The following is a 21,077-nucleotide window of genomic DNA, read 5'->3' as shown; positions in this document are numbered from 1 at the left end:
CTATTTGAAACAATGGCCTCAATCATATAAGTGCATGTATACACAAAATAATGGACATATAGAATCCAACAAATCAAAGATTACAATCATAGAAAGAGAATAATGCACACAAGAATGAAAATAAGTGGTTATATGATGTAACCACACCATTAGGCTCAAATCTCACATGCTTGTGTTCTTAGCTCAAAAATATGATCCACAATATGTATAATTCAAGCAAGTTCTAAAAAAAATTTTTTAATCAATTAGGGTGCCCTAAAGATGAATTTCTTGGAAAATATCATGATTTTGACTAAGCTTAATATATACATATGCAATGCAACCAAAAATCCTAAAAGACCTAAAAATGAGATGCAAAAGTGTTGGGATTAGAAATTTGTCACCCAAAATTTTACCGAGTGGTCGGACGACCTCCCCACACTTAAAAGTTTGCACCGTCCTCGGTGCACTCAAAGATGAGCAAGGGGTACGGCGACTTTCTTAGTTGCTACCTTTAGCTGGTGGGTCAACCGGTTGCTGCGTGTTCTTCTCCCACTTCCATTTTTGCTTATGGGGACTCCTCCATAAAAAATAGAAAGAAGGATAGTAAGAAAAATAAATGCAAAAGCAAAGAAGTGTAAATTGTTGGGATAAGGTAAAAACCATTAGAATGGAGTGAGTGAATTATTGTGATATTGATGAAAAATAGGTGTGTAGGTCCTAGATTGCATGCAGTTTAGAACTCACACCCTAGTATTTAAAAGTCATGTCACAATTATACAAAAGAAAGCATACGCTTCACTCATTCTAGTGTGCTTGAGATACTTCAAAAGACTTGTAAGTTAAGATAAGCAAACAAGTAATGAAGAAGCATGAAAGCATCTAAGCAATTAATCAAGCAATTATGAAATGGATAATGGATGGACATCGGTTGATGTGTAAGTAAACTTAGTGAACAAAACGGTATATGAAACTTACACAACACTCAATGATACATATTGAAGTTGTTGAAACACATAAGTGACATAAGGGTTGAAGACATGGATGTTATGGAACTTAGAAAAGGAGACGTAAGAGTTAAAATCAATCACATAGCAAGCATGGTCCACAAAGTTTGAAAAGCTCAAAAATATGTCACCAGGTAAGCTTTTGATCCGATTTCACAATTTCAAAATCTCAATGCATGAAATAGGTGATGCTCAATCCTAAACAAGCACACTAAAAAAATGCATTGAAAATGTACAATTGCCTAACAATGGATGATGAATGCATGGTGGCCAAAATATGCAATTCAAAAGAGTTAAGAAGCTTAAAGGCAATGTAATATGTACTTGATATTCACAAATGTTGAACATGAAAACTCAAAACCAAGTACCCAAATGTGTCCTCAACAAAGAAATTCAACAATGAAAATTAAAAACAATGATATTAAAAGAACATCTCATCAATAATCAGCAGCAAGAAACAGTAACAAGATTAATAATCCAACACTTATAATGAAAAATAGAAAAATAACAAAAAATTAAACTAAATAACTACTAATCAACTAACTAAAAGAAATGGTTATAGGTGGTGTTTGGTAGTGCTGGATGATGGTTGAAGAGGGAAAAGAATAGAAGAGAAGAAAGAAGAAGGCAAGAAATGGAAAGAAGAGAAGAAAAGAAGAAGGTTGATGCAAGGCAATCCACGCATACACGTAGAAGGACGCATGCATTTGGTGAGGTGAAATGGAAACAACGCGCACGCGTAGGTCACGCGTACACGTGGTGTGTTATTCGGAAAAAACGACGTGCACGCGTACGCGTGGGTAGAGTTGTGCCTCAGGCACAAAGTTGGCATGAGGTAGGCACAACTCTCGGTTTCATGTATGGAGGGTTGAAACTTCTGGAACCATGCGTACGCGCGTGCGCGTGGATGGTCGAAGATACTTGGGCCACGTGTACGCATGGGTGACACGTACGTGTGGGTTGATGCTCTGTTTTTCAAAAAATTTTCTATGTTTTTGCACCAAACCAAGCATTCCAAACCTCCAAACAACTACCAAAATATCATAAAACCTTATTTAACATCCTAGAATCCCAATTAAACTCAAATAATCAAGCTATGCCTTTTAAGACTCCCTCTCCTATACGGAACCTCGGCCACACACCATAGCCATCTTTATGATTGGGTTTTGGATGTTGAACACGTCGATCAACATGATCCAGGTCCCCAGTTGAGCCTTCTTTGGTGACCTTGTCGCCAGCGACCAACGAAAAATCCGACAAGCAAACACACTCTTCGCATTCTTCATGGCAGTAGGAAGCGTGCTAGGTTACTTGACCACGTTCCTTCAGAGATTCCCGACTAAGTTGCCAAACTCAATGCAGCTATACAGAACATTGCAATGCTCATCATTGGCAGGGTCCTTCTTGGAGGAGGCATTTGCTTTAGCGACCAAGTTGTACCCTTGTATCTTTCTGAAATGGCTCCGGCAAGGAATCGAGGAGCAATCAACCAACTCTTTCAGTTCACAACCTATTTTGGAATCTTGGTTGCAAACTTCATCAACTATTTTACTGACAAAATACATCCCCATGGATGGAGAATCTCGCTGGGCTTGGCGGCTTTTCCGGCACTTCTGATGCTTGTGGGAGGTATTTTCTGTGCCGAGACACCTAACAATCTTGTGGAACAAGGAAAGTTCGACGAGACAAGAAAAGTATTGGAGAAAGTAAGAGGGACTAAGAATGTTGATGCCGAATATCAAGATCTTGTTGAAGATAACGAAGAAGCACAGGCAGTCACTAGCCCCTTTAGGACACTCCTGAAGAGGAAGTACAGACCCCAACTTGTGATAGGAGCCTTGGAGATTCTGTCATTCCAGCAGCTAACTGGCAATAACTCCATCCTCTTTTATGCTCCTGTCATTTTCCAGAGTATTAGGTTTGGTTCTAATGCATCACTGTTTTCATCTTTTATCACCAATTGAGCTCTCCTCGTCGCTACAGTCATCTCAACGTTTTTAGTCGACAAATTTGGTAGAAGGAAGTTCTTTCTAGAAGCTGGTTTTGAAATGATATGCTGCATGGTAAGTATTATTGCTTGTTTGTGCTGATGTCCTAGTTGTTTATACTGATTAAATGCTTATTGGACCCTCTGGTTTGGTTGATTTTCAAATTGCTACTACTGTAGCTTTGGCTCTGGATTTCGAACATGGCAAAGAACTTTCTAAAAGCATCAGTTACTTTCTTGTTATTATGATATTCTTATTTGTGTTGGCTTATGGAAGATCTTGGGGTCCACTAGGATGGTTGGTTCCTAGAGAGTTCTTCCCATTGGAGATAAGATTAGCAGCACAGAGTATAGTGGTGTGTGTCAACATGATCTTCACTGCACTTAGCAAAGTTGTTCCTCATGTCACTTTGCCACCTCAAATATGGGATCTTCTTGCTGTTTGATGGCTTAATTGTCTTCATGAGTATGTTTATCTTCTTCCTCTTGCCGGAAACAAAGCAAGTTCCAATTGAGGAAATTTATCTCCTCTTTGAAAACCACTGGTTTTGGAAGAACATTGTAGGACAAAGGGACCAACACCATGGGAAGACAGCTGTTGTTTAAGAGCCTCAATGATGTTATGCATGTTTGAATTGTCAACTGTAAGTTAGACATGGTTAAGGTAAAAGCTATACAAGAGAATAACTTTTACCTAAACCATGTTTTGGAGCTTTCTAGACCAGCAAAGAACAATAACTATTAACCAAAGTGACATGAGGAACAACTGTGCCACAAGTCGTAGCATTTTTTAGTTCGTCCCTTGTATTGGCAAGGAACCAATCTAATCTGCCCTCCCGAACTAGCTTTTCTATGATGTTCTTCAAGTCGTAGCATTCAATGGTAGAGTGTCTGTAGATTAGGTGGTATTCGCAATACTCTGTCCGACTTCCTCCTCTTTTATGTTTAATCGGACGGGGGGTGGGATCTTTTCCATGTTGCATATCTCTCCGTAGACATCCACAAGGGACACTCGAAGAGGGGTGTAGTTGTGGTACTTTCTAGGTTTCTCTGTGGGTTGACCTTCTTTCTTTCTAGGGTCTTTTTTCTAGTCCCAAGGTAGGTAGGAGAATCCAATTTTTGAGCTATCTCCCAATCGGGAGTTCTCCTCCATATTGATATATTTTTCCGCCCTTTCTTGAACCTCGTTTAGAGATGTTGGGTGCTTCTTGGATATTGAGTGGCTAAAATGTCCTTCTCTTATGTCGTTGATGAGTCCCATGATAGCCGCTTCTGTTGGAAGACTTTGTATGTCAAGGCATGTTTTGTTGAATCTCTCCATGTAGTTGTGGAGGCTTTTCCGATCTCCTTGTCTGATTCCCAGCAAGCTTGGAGCATGCTTGGCTTTATCATCCTTGATGGAGAACCTAGCAAGGAACTTTTTGGCAAAGTCATCAAAGCTTGTAATTGATCTTGGAGGCAAACTGTCGAACCACTTTATTGCCGTTTTAGTTAGAGTAGTTGGAAAAGCTTTGCATCGTATGGCGTCTGAGGCATCTATGAGATACATCCTGCTTCTGAAATTGCTGAGATGATGGCTTGGATCAGATGTACCGTCGTATGGGGTCATGTCAGGAGTTTTGAAGTCTTTTGGGACTTTAACTTTCATGATTTATTTGGTAAATGGGTCTTGGTCCTTGGGGGGCTATCTTTGTGACTGGATCGAATGGTTTTAGTTTTGAGGTCAGCCTCGAGCTTTAAGAGCTTGTCCTCTAGCTCTCGGTGCCGTCTTGTTTCTCTTCAGATGTCTCTTTCGGCTTCCCGCTGATGCTCGACCTATTGTTCGAGCTGTTTGAGGCGATCCTGCCGTTTACGGAGGGCATCTAAGATTTCTGTGTTCGGAGACTGCTTGTCTCCCTTGGATTGAGGCACATCCTTTAATGTGGCATCCGTATTTTTAAGCGGAGTTCTTTCTTCCAAACCGGAATTGTGATCGTTGTCAAGGTTGTCCGCCATGATGATGGAATGACTTCCAGGTTCCACGGCAACGACGCCAATGTTCTTTGGTTAATAGTTATTATTCTTTGCCGTGTGGAAAGCTCCAAAACATTATTTAGGTAAAAGTTATTCTCTTATATAGCTTTTACCTTAACCATGTCTGACTTACAGTTGACAATTCAAACATACATAACTTCATTGAGGCTCTTAAACAGCAGCTGTCTTCCCATGGTGTTGGTCCCTTTGTCTTATAATGTTCTTCCAGAACCAGTGGTTTTCAAAGAGGAGATAAATTTCCCCAATTGGAACTTGCTTTGTTTTCAGCAAGAGGAAAAAGATAAACATACTCATGAAGACAATTAAGCCAGCAAACAGCAAGAAGATCCCATATTTGAGGTGGCAAAGTGACATGAGAAACAACTGTGCCACAAGTGCAGTGAAGATCATGTTGACACACACCACTATACTTTGTGCTGCTGATCTTATCTCCAATGGGAAGACCTCTCTAGGAACAAACCATCCTAGTGGACCCCAAGATCTTCCATAAGCCAACACAAATAAGAATGTCACAATAACAAGAAAGTAACTGACGCTTTTAGAAAGTTCTTTGCCATGTCCGAAATCCAGAGCCAAAACTACAGCAGTAGTAATTTGAAAATCAACCAAACTAGAGGGTCCAATAAGCAATTAATCAGCATAAACAACTAGGACAGCAGCATAAACAAGCAATAATACTTACCATGCAGCATATCATTTTAAAACCAGCTTCCAGAAAGAACTTCCTTCTACCAAATTTGTCGACTAAAAACGTTGAGATGACTGTGACGACAAGGAGAGCTCCATTGGTGATAAAAAGATGAAAATAGTGACGCATTAGAACCAAACCCAATACTCTGGAAAATGACAGGAGCATAAAAGAGGATGGAGTTATTGCCAGTTAGCTGCTGAAATGCCAAAATCCCCAAGGCTCCTATCACAAGTTGGGGTCTGTACTTCCTTTTCAAGAGTGTCTTAACGGGGCTAGTGACAGCATGTGCTTCTTCACTAGCTTCAACAAGATCTTGATATTCGGCATCAACATTCTTAGTCCCTCTTACTTTCTCCAATACTTTTCTTGCCTCGTCGAACCTTCCTTGTTCCACAAGACTGTTAGGTGTCTTGGCATAGAAAATACCTCCAACAAGCATCAGAAGTGCCGGAATAGCCGTCAAGCCCAGCGAAATTCTCCATCCATGGGGATGTATTTCGTCAGTAAAATAGTTGATGAGGTTTGCAACCAAGATTCCAAAATAGGTTGTGAACTGAAAGAGTTGATTGACTACTCCTCGATTCCTTGCTGGAGCCATTTCAGAAAGATACAAGAGTACAGCTTTGTTGCCAAAGCAAATGCCTCCTCCAAGAAGGACCCTGCCAATGATGAGCATTGCAATGTTCTGTGCAGCTGCATTGAGTTTGGCAACTTAGTCGGAAATCTCTGAAGGAACGTGGCCAAGTAACCTAGTACGCTTCCCACTGCCATGAAGAATGCGAAGATGTGTTTGCTTGTCAGATTTTTCGTTGGTCGCTGGCGACAAGGTCACCAAAGAAGGCTCAACTGGGGACCTGGATCATGTTGATCGACGTGTCCAACATCCGGAACCCAATCATAAAGATGGCTATGGTGTGTGGCCGAGGTTCCTTATAGGAGAAGGGTCTTAAAAGGCGTAGTCGATGTCTGCGGAGAAGCTAATTATCAAAAGAGCTCTGGTGAGGGCAATGGCACCGGCAAGGATAAAAGGACGGTGGCACCTAAGTTTACAAGTGCACCGTCTACTCTAGTAACGGAGGATGGGCTCGAGATCCAAGCTTAAAATGGGGCCGCCGAGCTAGACGAGAGAGATCCATCTTACAGGTACTCCGAAAATCTAGTAGGCGGGTATTAGCATTGATAGCTCTACAGCCGAGACAAAGTAGATTCCGGCAGCGATGATGGCCACCATGACTAGCTTACAGACTGGGCTTGGTTGCACCAATGGTGACCCCAATTTCGGCTACGCTGGTAGAGACCCTTATTCCGACTGCGCCGATGCAGACTTTGATACCAGTTGCGCCGGTGAGCTCATGACTATGTAGTGTTACATTCGAGGGATGAAAAAAGTGATTGACAGAGAGCGCATTCGAGGAATGCTAAGAGAGCGTTCGAGGGATGGAAAGTATGTTTGACGGAGAGAGACAGAGGTGTTCGTGTTCTTGTACAACACTAATTGGATGGGGAAGGAGGTATACGGTGGGAACCTAAGGATGCAGCATATAACATCGGTGTGTGATATAGAGCTCAGGGTCTTTTGATAAACTGGGTGTTTATGGGTGTTATGTCTTTGGGTGTGGATCCCATTGGGTGTGCGCTTGGTAGCTCCAAGAATGTTTGGAAAATTCTCAATTTTATCCTTGATGGTGGCTTTTCATTCTCCATAGCAGTAAGCACGCTTCCTACTACCATAAAGAATGAGAAGAACACGTTTTCTAGTCTGGTTTTCGGTTCTTCAGTAGCGGCAAAGTCCCAAAAGAATGAGATATCTACTTGTCCTGGGTGCAGGACAGAGCCACACCTGTCAAGAATAGTAGAAAAAGATGCAACCTTTCAAGTTTGGACGGAACTTATTGCACACTTCTGTCAGCCATTGCTATTTTCTAAATTTAATATATCCATTGACAAAGTTAAACATCCAAATTTAATTGGCAAAAAGAGTAAAACGGAGTAAGCATAGTCCAAGAATCTATTGATGTCATCCCTAAACTCTTGGCTATGTCTTGGTAAACTCATCCAATTCTTGGGAAAACCTAATTGTTCACAGTGATATTACTATTAAACTAAGAATCTAGGTAGCAAAAATAATGTAATTTTTATGTCCGCTTACAAAATCTTAAAAGAATATTAATAGATGAAAAAATTCTATTAATAATTCAAAGGTAGGCAAACATTTCATCAAAAGAACAATATACATAAAAAAAAAGTGCAAAAGAATAACATAAACATATAAAAACAAATAAGTATAAGATAGAAATATTTTACGAGGTCATGACGCAACAATTTATTATATATGCACAATTTGCACTTAGTGTGTTCACCAAAGATTCGTAAATATTTTTTATCAATCTCCTTCAAGAAAAAAACAAACGAACACCAATATTAACAATTAATAATAACTAACTATATTAGAATAAAACAGCAATAGCTAATGAGAGTAGTTTATTTTAAGAGGACAACTAAGAAAAAATAATTAATATAAATACTTTTGGAGCAACTTGATTTTTCAGCCAAAAAACAAGAAGGAATAATCAACATAAATTCTTAGAAAACTTAATATTTAAAATAAAATAAAAAAATAGTTTACTTAACATAAATAATTTACTTAACATACAAAATGTAAATAAAAAATAAAAAAGAAGAGAATGACTCACAAAGTATAATTTTGTAGATATGTACTTACATTAGCTACTATAAATATAGACAGCTTAAATTAGTGGTAATAGTCAAATATAATTCCTTGATAACTAATTAACAATTTTGGTTTAATACAGTGGTCCTAATCCTAAAATTATAGCAGCTATGACAATGACGTTTGTCATTGACAAAATGAACTAAATTCTTCCATTGCTAATAATCATTGCATGTTAGAAATTAACAAGTTTCAGCACAATTATCATTTAGCAACAATGAGAATCTATGAAACGGAAATTAGAATTACAACAAACAAGAACGTAATTAAATCATCCAAAGATTGTGAGCTTTCTGTTATTATTTTCTGTTTTTAGGAATGAAAAAGTGAAAATAGTTGTTTTTTTATTTCATCACCTATTTTCAATTTTTTTTTTCACAAAATCTTAAAAGTAGAACGCCAAAGATAAAAATAAGAAACAAAAACAAAAACCAAACTGGACATAACGTTGACTTCATCAAAACCAATAGGTTTGGGACTACGATTTCACACGACAAAGAAAGATTTTCTTATGGAAAGGAAAGGTGGTTCTACCTGACTAGTTATTTTTATTATATTATAAATTTTATTATAATATAATTAGATTCCTGCAAATATTATTATAAAATACATTAATTTTTTCTATAAAGAGATTATTTCATCTCAAGAATCTTTAAAGTAATAAAAGTTTGTTAGACTATGCTTTAAAACTATCTAAGTAATTAGAGACTTTGTTGGTTTCTGTTGCGTGAAAAGAGTGAACAACAAAATGATTCATAGAGATAAGATAAATGGATATGGGAGCATGAAAAATATCGGTTTAATTTTTCGGTAGGGTTGCAAATGGTGTTCTCTGTTTCTTAAATCTTAAAGTATTATTTTTTCAAAAAAAATATTGATATTTGTGATGATCATTTCTCACCTGGATAGGCTTGGAATCAAATGAAACAACCACTTCAGCAATTTCTGTGATCCTCTGAAAAAAGAGACATATAATTAAATAATACTAGTTATAACTGATTTTTGTTATATTAAACTAATTTGGTTATACTTGATTAACAAAAAAAATTGGATATACAATATTATTATTTTACTTTTTTTTAGGTTATTCAATGTATTTAATATTAATATTATTTTTTTAATAAATATAGTTATACTAAAAAGACAATTATACTTACTTTGCATATAATGACTTCTTTAGTTCTTTCTTATATAATAGTATTTAAATATCACATAAACATATCACTTTAAAAATATTTTTATAATATATTATTGAGATTTGTCTTTTACTATATTATTTTAAATAAAAAAAACAAAGAGAAATAAAAGAAAAAAAAGCTCGTGATAAATATTAAATAGATCTCTATAATTAAAATTAAATATTGTTATTTTGAAAAACTAACACATAATATAAGTTAAAAATATTACTCATACATTTTAATAGTGAAGTTGACATACTTTTTTCATTCAATATTTTATTCGTCCATCTTTAATTTACTAATATTAAGATTCTTTTCGTTTAGTTTATTTTTCTTAATTATCATAGGGTATGAAAAAAATTAATAATAATACTTATTAAAATCTAAATTAAAAGATAATTATTTTAAATAAATTCTAAAAAATCACAACAAAAAATTTCATATGTGCTCATTCATTTCTTTGATAAGAATTACCATTATTTTTGAAAATGTTAAACTAAATTTTATCATAAAACAAAATAAGAGAAAACTTAAAAACAAAATAATATTAATTTAGTACAATTATAATTCTAAAATTTTTTATCTAATCAATTATAAGTAGCATAAGTAGTTATTCTTAATTTACAAGTGTAAGCAATATTGATGTCCTTCATCTAAAGATGTTAATTAATAACTTAATATTTTAATTTTTTTAATAAATATTCTTGACAAATTCTACCCATAAAACTATTCATACCACTATCCTATATCATAATTTAGTTAATAAGAATTATGAGATTAGTTTTTTTTTCCTGAGACTTATCATTAATTAATTAATTAAAAAAGATTTTAATAAATTTATTTCTTTAATTAATGAATATCAGATAAAATTAATTTATTGTGAATTTTTATATTATCCTTAAAAATTTAGCATAATAAATTTAATACTTATACTTTGAAATGAGTTTAGTCCATAAAATTAAAATATAAGTAATATTGTTTTTGCACAAATTTTTGTTAATATTATTACAGTGGTACTTCCTTAAACAATTAAATTTAACTTATATACTAATATTAAAATGATCCTATTTATTGTTCTATTCATTTAAAGAAAATATATTTTTTTATCTCATTTTACATTCAATTAATTAAATTAAAAATATATTTTGTGACAATTCCAGTTAATATATCATATTTATTTTTGAGTAAAGTATCGTTTTTGTTCACAATGTTTGGGGTAAGTCTTATTTGTGTTCCTAACGTTTAAATCGTCCTATTTGTATCCCTAACGTTTATAAGAATGATTCAATGTTATCCCACTATCAATTAAAATATATATGCCATAGGTGAATGGTGATGTAATCTTTGATCATAGTCATAGATATTTACTATTAATGAAATAAATTAAGGAAAATTCAATCCACATATGAGTGGACAATTGGGTAAAAGACAAAACAAATTACTAAGAGTTAGCAATTTGAGGCGACATGTGCAGTAATAGATGCAACCCTAGCTTAAATTGAGACAAACTCAAAGAGAAAGGAAAATAAAAAAAAAGGGTTAAAAAAGTACATCAAAAAAGGAGATTAAAAAATTTAAAAAAAAAAGGAAAAGAAAGTTGTATTACCTGTGGTCCAAGGAAGCCACCAGTTAATGTCTTTCTGTAACAGTATACTCTTGCTCAATACTATGCCTGCCACCAAATTGTTACTCATTTTTATTATTTCATATTTAACTAGTGAATGAGTCCGTAGGATGCACGAAAATAAATAATTTGGACTTAATGATACAATAATTTATGATTACTTTTCATAAAAATTGAATTAAAAAAGAATGCTTCATCATAGTAACATATAAATGTTCCTATCTTAAATCAAATTTGCATTCATGAAGATATTTAGTCAAAATCTTAACAGAACTATCTGAACAATGTCATGTGTCACCAAAAAATCTGGGTGTTGTAAAACAAAAATTCACCAATGTGCCTTTCACCCCTTACTGAATGTAGTATTTCTATACTTGTTAGGAAAAAAAAAAAAAGAAATTACACTAAAAATCTGCATTGATAAGTGCAACATAACACACTAGTTCATTGTGCCTTTCCTCCTTGAAGATACACACATCATTTTCATTACCATGTTGCCTCATGCATATGGAAGGAAAAAAAGGTCACACAAATTCGCAAATTCTCTATAATTAATTAGGGAAATTAGATCTTGTTAGTGACAAATGATGAATAACTGAGAGCCATGAGTAAAATAATACTATAGTTAAGAAAGATACACAATGGTTAAATATTATAGTAAGATTAGAAAAAGTGTAAAAAAGATCATAATTCTGCAAGCTACATAATAAAGGATTATATAGATTATAATTTGATTTCACTTATAGTATAATCAATATGAATTTACAATGCAATATTGTTGCAGAATAATGTATGATATTATAAGAATTGAAGAAATACGAATAACCAAGTTTATAAATGTATTGTGTTATATATACCTTCCATAGAAATTACATTGCACTTAACGTGATTTCTTAGAGTAATCAAAGCTTCTCTATTCTTATTCTTCAGATTAACCATTCATTTTTAGAAAATTAAACCATCAATCATGTATCAAATTTCTAGAGTCAAAGATATTAGTCTATAATTTCTATGTAAAATAGTATTACTGACACAAACACATAATTAACAATAGATTTCATTCAATTTAAGACCAAGGGATATCAACTTCCAATCATAATAGCAATTATACCACATAAGTATTCTAATATCACAGTTGGGAGTGTACTCACTCATGACGTTTCATTGACTTCTGCTTGGCTTGACCACCCTTCGCTACTTTTCCATCACCAGATAATGCAGCATCCTCTACTCCTGCTCATTAGAAGAATATGCTCAAATTGCATATTCATCTTCATCTTCTTTTCATTTACTTGAGTAGGATTGTGAAAATAAAATCTCAGAAAATCATATAGCTTAACTATAAATTTCCCACTTTTCAATATTTTAACATCTATCACTTGTTGACTCATCTCTCATCCTGAGCATGACCCCAAAAGTAAAAGAAGTTTGGAGACAAAATGGCAGATATAAACAAGCACATCTAATCCTGTTCATATATTGTATCACAAGAATATTTAAAACAGGAAAGAAAATGGCGGTCAAGAATGACTCACTAAATGCTTGATACCTATCCTTTTCACAAAAGAAAGAAATCATGGAGGGGTACACGGAAGTCTCACCCTTAGTCCCTTTTGATGGTTCATAATATAACCCAGCTGCAGTACTTCATAAAATTCTTCTTCACTCGCCTCATAAGATCCAAGATATAGTCACCTTTATTGATTGTCCCAAATGTATTGAACATCCTTATAAACATCCTCATAATTCATGTACTGATCGCTCTTTTCAAGATTGCTGCATATAGTCCTGGTTCCAGAAAGCATAATGACGTTAGACACCTGTAATCAACTAATCACAAATTTTTGGGGAGGACAAAAGATAACTTTTTGGTTCCGGTTTTACTACAAATCAAATTAGTCTCCTGGGAGCAACAAATATCATAGATCCTTGTGAAATAACTTCTATGTCTGAGTGTACAAGATCAAGAAAGAGACAGCACATGTTAACCAATATCTGAAAGCACATCTAATGTTGCTTACATATTGTGCTTACAGGAATTCCCAGAGCTTCAGGATTAACAGGAACATTGAAGGGTTCAGTAGCATCCATTTTGTTTACCTTCCTTATTACCTGTGCAGAAGAAACCAAGTTAAAAAAAATGTTCTCTGAGGTGATAACAAAGTAGAACAATGGGAAAACAAATCTAAAGAACTCAAACATACAACTAAGGAAGCGTCCAATTCCTGCTTATTATATCGGAGACTTCTTTCTTTCGGATGCCAAGACTTTGGATGACTTAATTTTGATGCTAGCGGTAGCAGCCCTCTTTGATGGAACAGGGAATTTCATATCAGGCAAGGAAGGGATGCCACTGTAGTTGCCGTGAATAGATCTTTATAACTGAAGCTGGTCAAGAAAGACCTCACCAGAGACAGAGGAGGAAGAAGAAGAAGAAGAAGAACCTCAAATTTGGGGGGATTGAGGTTGTTGGTGGTGGTGGCCAGAGAGTGATAGAGGAAAGAGCATTACAACAATGCTCTCACTCGGTCACTCCATTTTCGGAGAGAAGAAGAAGATGAATGAGAATTCAAGTGAAGAGGGTAAGGCTGGATTTGTTATCGTTCATAATAAATAAATAATAGAAACAATCACTCCTCTTCACAGCTGTGCTTTTTCTTTTCCTTTTCCCTTTTGCTAAGTAGAGTAGCTAGAGTGAAAAAAACAAAGAGCAAGTAAAGAGAGGCTGAGCTAGTGTGCACTGAACACTTTCTATATATATCAAGCATGATAACATGGGTCACATGCTGGAATCAAATGAATGCATCACATCACTTTACTGCATAAGCCTCGACATCATACTTACTCCATTCTTTTTTCTTTTTCTAATAGTAGTATTCAATTTGGGGAGTAGTGATGGAATTCATCATCAATGCCCTAGCCTCCATTGTAATATACATGTATGCGGTGATCATGGTGTTATAAATATGAATGAGAAGGTAACTACTAATTAATTAATATATTTACTAGGGTTGTTGAAGGAAGATTCGTGGAGAATTAATGAATGTGAAGTATGGGTACGTAGTGGAAGATGGAATTCAAAGTATGAAAGGGAAAGGTGATAGTGATGGAAATTGGACCCAATATTATTCAGTAAACTTATTCATATGGCATTAAACTATTTGAATAATTACTAGATGGCTATATCATTACTCTTTTTTCCAAGATTTCAACACATTTATATATTTAATATTGGATTTTGCTATCTTCTATCTTTAGAGTATATGTTAAAATTACAAAGTGAAAATTTTTTTATTGGAAATACAAAAAAATTAAATTTTCAACGAATTTATTTTATATTTATTGAAAAAATAAAATAAAATCTTTTATTACGTGTCTTAAGAATATATATTAGTTAAACCTTTTTAATATTTAAGAAGACAGATATCATTACTCATAAATATCAAGGGTTTTAACTTAATGGCTTATTAATCTGATTGAAAATGCATAAGCAATTAAGCATAATAAACTACAATCAACTCATTATCCAAGATTCCCAAAGCACCAAACCACAAGGAATTGACAAACCAACAGGGGGAAAGATTCTCAAATAGAGACACTGCATTGAACAGTTTCTGTTTATATAGAGTGATGATAATGACCTACAACCTTTTCCTAATTGCCTCCAATTAGATTAAATATAATAAAACACATAGTAGGGCCATTAAGGAGACAAGACTGTATTATGGTTTGAAACTGACTCCTAGAATGCTAAAAAGAGTGCTAGGTCCGTCAAAAAGGTATCACAGGGGGATGTTACATCTCCATAAATTAGTGCGCAGTATAAAAATTGGGAAAATTTTCACATGTAACATTTGCTTTAAGGAAAAATATAATGAAATAACTTCCTACAATTTAATATAACTCAATTTTATTATAATTTAAATTTTATAAATAAATAAAAATTTAAAAATCAAAATTTAAAATTTAAAAAAGATTCTTTTTATATTTATCCTAATAACATTTATAATACACAAATATAAAAACAATTCATCAAAAATTTGATTCCTTTTCATTTATTTGAAAATAGTTCAATCTCTCCCTCCACAAACATGTGGTCTCTGTCTAGTTTTCAATGCCGTCACCCATCGACTACCGTCGCGTCTTTTATCACGCTGCGTAACCTCTTCCTTCTGTTCTGTCATCGCCCCCATCTGTTGCGACGCAACTATTGTCGGGTCCCGATTTACGATACTCAATCAACTATTCCGATTCATGGTAACTCCTCCACTCGCGATGTGCAACTTCCGTAACTTCCTCCTCGCAACACGCCACCGCGAGTTGTCCTCCGTAACTTCCAGTATCCCTATATTTGATATAAAAAACATACGATATAATTTTGTCGAACGAATTTAATTGCGAATATTAAATTGGTTTTTTTATTATTAAATATCTTTTGTAATATAAAAATGATTTATTTTTTTATATGTATAATGTAAATATTGTAGTCTCTTTTCCCATTTAATACTAGTGAAATGTAAATCTTATTTAAATTATTAAACATAGCTAATAATAAATGAGACATGAAACAACATTACGCACAAAGATCATAAAAATTAAGATATAATATTTGATAATGATATAGTGTACGTGTAGAAAAGAGATGCAGATGTGAGAGCATTGTGAATTTTTCTTGGTTCCCCTAAGAACAAGACACAAAGGCTGCAAAGTTGGGCCCTCACATCACATGGTACAGCTTATGATAATGCATATCCACACATGACACTTCCACCACCCTTCATTCATTCATGCTTATTGCTTTGAATCACACGTGTTACGTGTACACTTTTTGTCTGAAAAAATTATATATTCTTTGCTTCATAGAGAATGGCAAACATGCTGGGGGTGTTTCACACGCGCCATGTATGTGCTTGCTCAACATGTGCCCTTTCCAAAAATAGCTTAACATGAAAAAGCATGGGAAAAAGAACTTTGCGTGAAAATAGAAAGTACCTATAACCCTAATGCCAAAAACTCGTAGACTTTACATAAAATTATTTTTTAGATAGATAACATATATTATAATTTAGTTTAAAAAAATCAATTTATTTTATATAAATAATTTAATTAAAAAATTAATTAATATAACTATGATATTAGATTTTTTATTGTATTTTATTTTAAAAATAAATTAACTAATTTAAATTGAAAAATTATAATTAATTGTTTATTATATAATTTTTTAATCAAAATTATAATTAAAAATTATTTAAAAAATAAAAGTATCTAATATATTGAACCAGTTTAATAATATTCAGATTTTTTTAATTTTATTATAAAATATAAAAAAATCGTATTATTTTTTAAGATTTAATATTTTTTATTGTGTTTTCATAAAGTTTGTACAAAATTTACCTATTACATTGATTAAACTTATTTATTTACTTAAAATTTGTTTATGGATTCAGTAAACTTGTTTATATTTTAATACGATTTGAATTGTATTAGTATATTTTTATTTTTAATCAATTTAATTTTATTTAAATAATTAAAATTTTAAATTATAAAATTTACATTGTTTAAATTTTATTTAAAATAATACGAATATATTTATTTAAATTAAAAAATAAAAATAATAAGAATATATTTATTTAAAAAAATTTAATTTAAAAATAATATATAAGTGTATTTGTTAGTTAAAAAATTTTAATTTAAAAATGTTGTTTGATGTTGGTGGGGTAACTACGGTGGGGCCATTCATAGTATTCATCATATCTTTCTCGAAATAAAAAAATAAATAAATAAAAGTGATAACTTTTCCTTTCAAAAAGATAACCTTCACCAGCTTCCGAGAAGGATCATATCCTTAAATGTTTACCTGAGAAAAAAAATTGTGCACTGTTTAAAGCAAGAGATATATAAATATTTTCTATATATACTATTAGAATATCTTTAACCAAATATAATCATCAACAATTGTAATTTGAAAGAAAATTGTGTTCAATATAAGAGTGTGTTGTATGTCATATCGTATGATAAGATAATTTTATACATTATACTGTTATTCTCTAAAATATTGTATAATTTAATAATTATTACAAATCTCACATCGCTCAATAATAATATTTTTAAAGAATATATAAATATAAAATATTATTCACCTTATAATTAATTTTTGAAATTGAGTTACATTTATTTACTTTTAATTTAAATATAATATTTTAACTTATTAATCTAATATTCTTGAGTCACCTACTTATAAAGAGATTATAAATATAAGACATTTTTCATAAAATTTTTTGAGTTGAGTTAGGCTCTCTCAAAACCACTTATTTATAAATGTTCATACTTTACATGATCATTTTTGGAATATTTCTAAAAAATTATAAATATGAGACATTTCTCATCTAGCTCATAAGTAAAGTTAAATTAGACTCACCAATTCTCAATTATAATAATAACTTTATATAAAAATGTATTAGACTTAATTAGCATTAATTTTAATGTATAAGTACTCTTGTATTTTCTAGATTTAAATAAATAATGAATAAAAGATTTTAATAAACCATAACAAATTAAAATATCTTAGTATATTAATTTAAAAATAAAACTCAAATAGTGATAATAAAAATATTAAAGTATATAAAAGTGATTGTTTTGTAATTTTTATTTTAAAATTTAATGATTTTCATTGTTTAGACCTAAAGTTAGGAACTAAATTAAAAGTATTTTAATTTTAAATATCAAATTAAAAAGAGAAATGTCGGTGAATAATATTTTTCTTTACATTTACATTATCTTTAAAATAATACTAACTAATTTTCTATTATTTTTATTTATATATTGGCCTATTCTTATGCCGGAATATGCTACATGATTAACAAAATTTATTTTTTAACAAACACTTTATCAATACTAAATTCTAAACCTAAATCTTAAATCTTATTAATAGTATAAAAATAAAGCATTATTAATCTAAAGTGTTTGCTAATAATATTATTAAAACATATTAACCTCCTAACATTTTTTAATATTTTTATATTTATTTAATAATAATATAAGTTAAATATAAAATAAAATAAATTATAAAAATTTAATTTATCCTTAATTTTTTCTTTTAAAAAATATATAAATATATTAATTTAATATCTCAAATACAATATTGGTATATTTTATTTAATAAATATAATTTTATATCTGTGTATCTTTATTTACTGTTTTATACTTAAAAACAAACAAAAACTAAGAACATTCTCAAATTTCAGTAATGAAGAATGGAGAATGGAGAGAGAGGGATGAGGGTTGCTGAATTTGTAAGCTGGAAAACGCGTTACCTTTAGCTGTAAGTATATGTTTAGTGATGGAGAATGGAAGTGTATGTTTAGCTGGAACAAAATGCATCACATCAGTTTATTACATAAGGCTAAACGTCACATTATTTAAATTTTTCTAAACTAAGGTTGGTAATAGTATGCATCAAGCTTTTAATTTAATTGTTTAATTTCGATTCATTTTTTCTTTTTCTATTTATATTATTGGATTTGGGGAAATAGTTGTTGTGTGATTGGTAAACAATTAATAAAGATCTCATAAAGAAATTCATCATCAATGGCCCTAGTCTCCATCATAATTCTCTATCTTCCAACATTAATGCATGCACTGCCATCATGACTTTGTGTTAACTTTGGCTGAACCTAGCGATTGAGCCAAATTAAGCCATCCAGTGAGTCACGGGATTTGCACTTTCTTCAATTAGCACAAAACGCAGCTATCAAATATATAATAATGTTCAATTGTGATGTCATCTTTTTTTATATTTATACTCATACTTATTAATTATACTTATATGACAATAAAATAAAATTGAGGGGACCATATATTCTCATCAGAATCTCTACGAAGCTTTACTACCAATGAAACCAACTCACTTTATTTGAGGGGCTCTGGGCACAAGAGTAACAATAATGTCAACTAATTAACTATATATATATATCTTACAAAGAAAAAGGACATTATTTATTTGAATAGAAAGGGTGCAAGTATCTAAATAAATGGTTTGTTGGCTCCATTTGGATAATTATCCTTTATTTGTTAAAAATAAAAAGAGATGATGTCCAAAATAACTATGAAGCCAGTATCACCGACCTTGCTTCGTTTGCTTATGAATAATATAGTTTAGGAGCTTCATCATTGTTGTTTTATTTTTTTTTATTGAGTTTCTCTTTTAGACTTATGTTCACAAAAACAAAAGGACTAATAAACCTTTATGTTAAGATTTGTGTTCAACTGCGAACATTTTCCTATACTTTCAAGTTCCATAAAGAATGCACCTCAAAGCTTTTTTATAAAACATTCAAACAAATAAAAAGAACTAAATTGTGACTTTCGTATGAAATTAGGAATTATCTATCTTAGATGAAAAAAGAATATTTGGATTCTTAAAGAACCAACCAACATAGATGATGAAATGGACAATAATGTGGGAGCTCTTTTATAAATATAGATTTTTAACATTTTTATTGTATAAAGTTATAAACCCAATTTTTATCATTAAGAATCTAAAGTTTAATAATATGAACAACAGAGTAAGTTTCATACGCAAAATTCTGCTGCCCAAAAAAAAAAAATCTTACTATTATATTTTTTATATTCTAAATTATAAATTTTTAACGCTACTTTTTAAATTATAAATACTAGACTCTAAAGTAGTTAATATTGATATATTGGTATATATTATAAATTCTTAACCCTACTTTTTACAACTATATTTTTATATGGAAAAGAAAATTCCCTATATGCTCACTTCCCTTTTTGTGTTTTAAAGTTAGGGGGTTCCTGAATTTTCCTTATTAACATTTTGAGCAGCAAAACCCATGCCAATGACCTAACTTGTTCATGTTATTGTGTCGGGTGATACTTCTTATTGTGAATAAATCAAAATCACTTGGACTTTCAGGACTTAGGAGTAGTATATATTTATTAACATGGTAGACTAGGTAGTAGTTCTTCCAGTTCTAGATATATCGTCCTAATTAAATTCCTAATTGATTTAATGAAATTAAAGTCATTTTCACATTTCAGATTCTATTAATTATTTTTCTTTTTTTTGAGTTTTTTAATTTTGTACCTTGCATTAAATTAAACCTAGAAAAGACAAGACACCTCTCCGATAATGCCCACCCTCTCCTAACCAATGCATCATGTTTATTGTTTGAATAATTATATTAGATAATATATATTAAATACAATAAATATATAATTATAGGTGTTATAGCTAGGCGACACAAAATTACAGATATTAAATTTATTTTAGATTATTGTCTCAATTACTACCAAATTAATTATACATTCATATAAAATTTATATTAAAAATACATAAAACAATATATATAATAATTAATTTAATAACTGATTTTTTATAAAAACACAAAACTTTGTTTATCGTCCTATAATAACAAATAATAAGTGCAAGTACAAGTACAACCTTAACCGTAGTTTAAAAATTACGCAAGGATATATTGTTGTGCTAACAAGAGATTGGTGTGTGTGGAGACCAATGACCCTACCACTACTTGACTTCACACTTCACATATCCCCAATATGCCCTGCATTCTCATTACACACATTCATCATCATCACTTACCATCATATTCATTTCATTTTCTTAAAGAATAATATATCATGTACGTACAACATACAATCTAATCAAAGGTACTTAACTCCTTCTTCCAAATTAAATAAGGTGCCTAAATATTATTATAAAGTACGTAGGGTATGTATTCTATAAACCATGCATGTACATGCACCTTTATATATTATATATCATCACTTTAGAATAATTTAGATATATGTAATCAATGTATAGGA

The 21,077-nt window shown here is 31.7% G+C and overlaps 1 long non-coding RNA gene and 2 pseudogenes across 2 annotated transcripts; 1 reads left to right on the top strand and 2 right to left on the bottom strand.

Moving 5' to 3' along the window:
• Nucleotides 1-1,110: 1,110 nt before the first annotated feature.
• On the top strand, nucleotides 1,111-3,584 carry LOC110280172 (sugar transport protein 14-like; annotated as a pseudogene).
• A 1,550-nt stretch (nucleotides 3,585-5,134) lies between these two features.
• LOC127739715 (sugar transport protein 14-like) lies at nucleotides 5,135-6,834 on the bottom strand (annotated as a pseudogene).
• A 2,186-nt stretch (nucleotides 6,835-9,020) lies between these two features.
• LOC107485408 (uncharacterized) lies at nucleotides 9,021-13,930 on the bottom strand. 2 transcript variants are annotated; one of them, XR_008008567.1, is made up of 6 exons: nucleotides 13,436-13,930; nucleotides 13,266-13,343; nucleotides 12,833-13,019; nucleotides 12,383-12,464; nucleotides 11,214-11,279; nucleotides 9,021-9,384 (listed from the first exon to the last, which is right to left on the bottom strand). It is a non-coding gene; the product is annotated as an uncharacterized LOC107485408 (long non-coding RNA). The 2 variants fall into 2 exon arrangements; XR_008008566.1 differs by lacking the exon at nucleotides 13,436-13,930 and having other exon boundaries at nucleotides 13,266-13,395.
• Between the last annotated feature and the right edge of the window lie 7,147 nt (nucleotides 13,931-21,077).

Source organism: Arachis duranensis, chromosome 4 (assembly GCF_000817695.3).
Source record: "Arachis duranensis cultivar V14167 chromosome 4, aradu.V14167.gnm2.J7QH, whole genome shotgun sequence".
NCBI classification, from domain to species: Eukaryota; Viridiplantae; Streptophyta; class Magnoliopsida; order Fabales; family Fabaceae; genus Arachis; species Arachis duranensis.
Note: the sequence above shows the minus strand (reverse complement) of the source record. Positions and strands in the feature narration are given on the sequence as shown.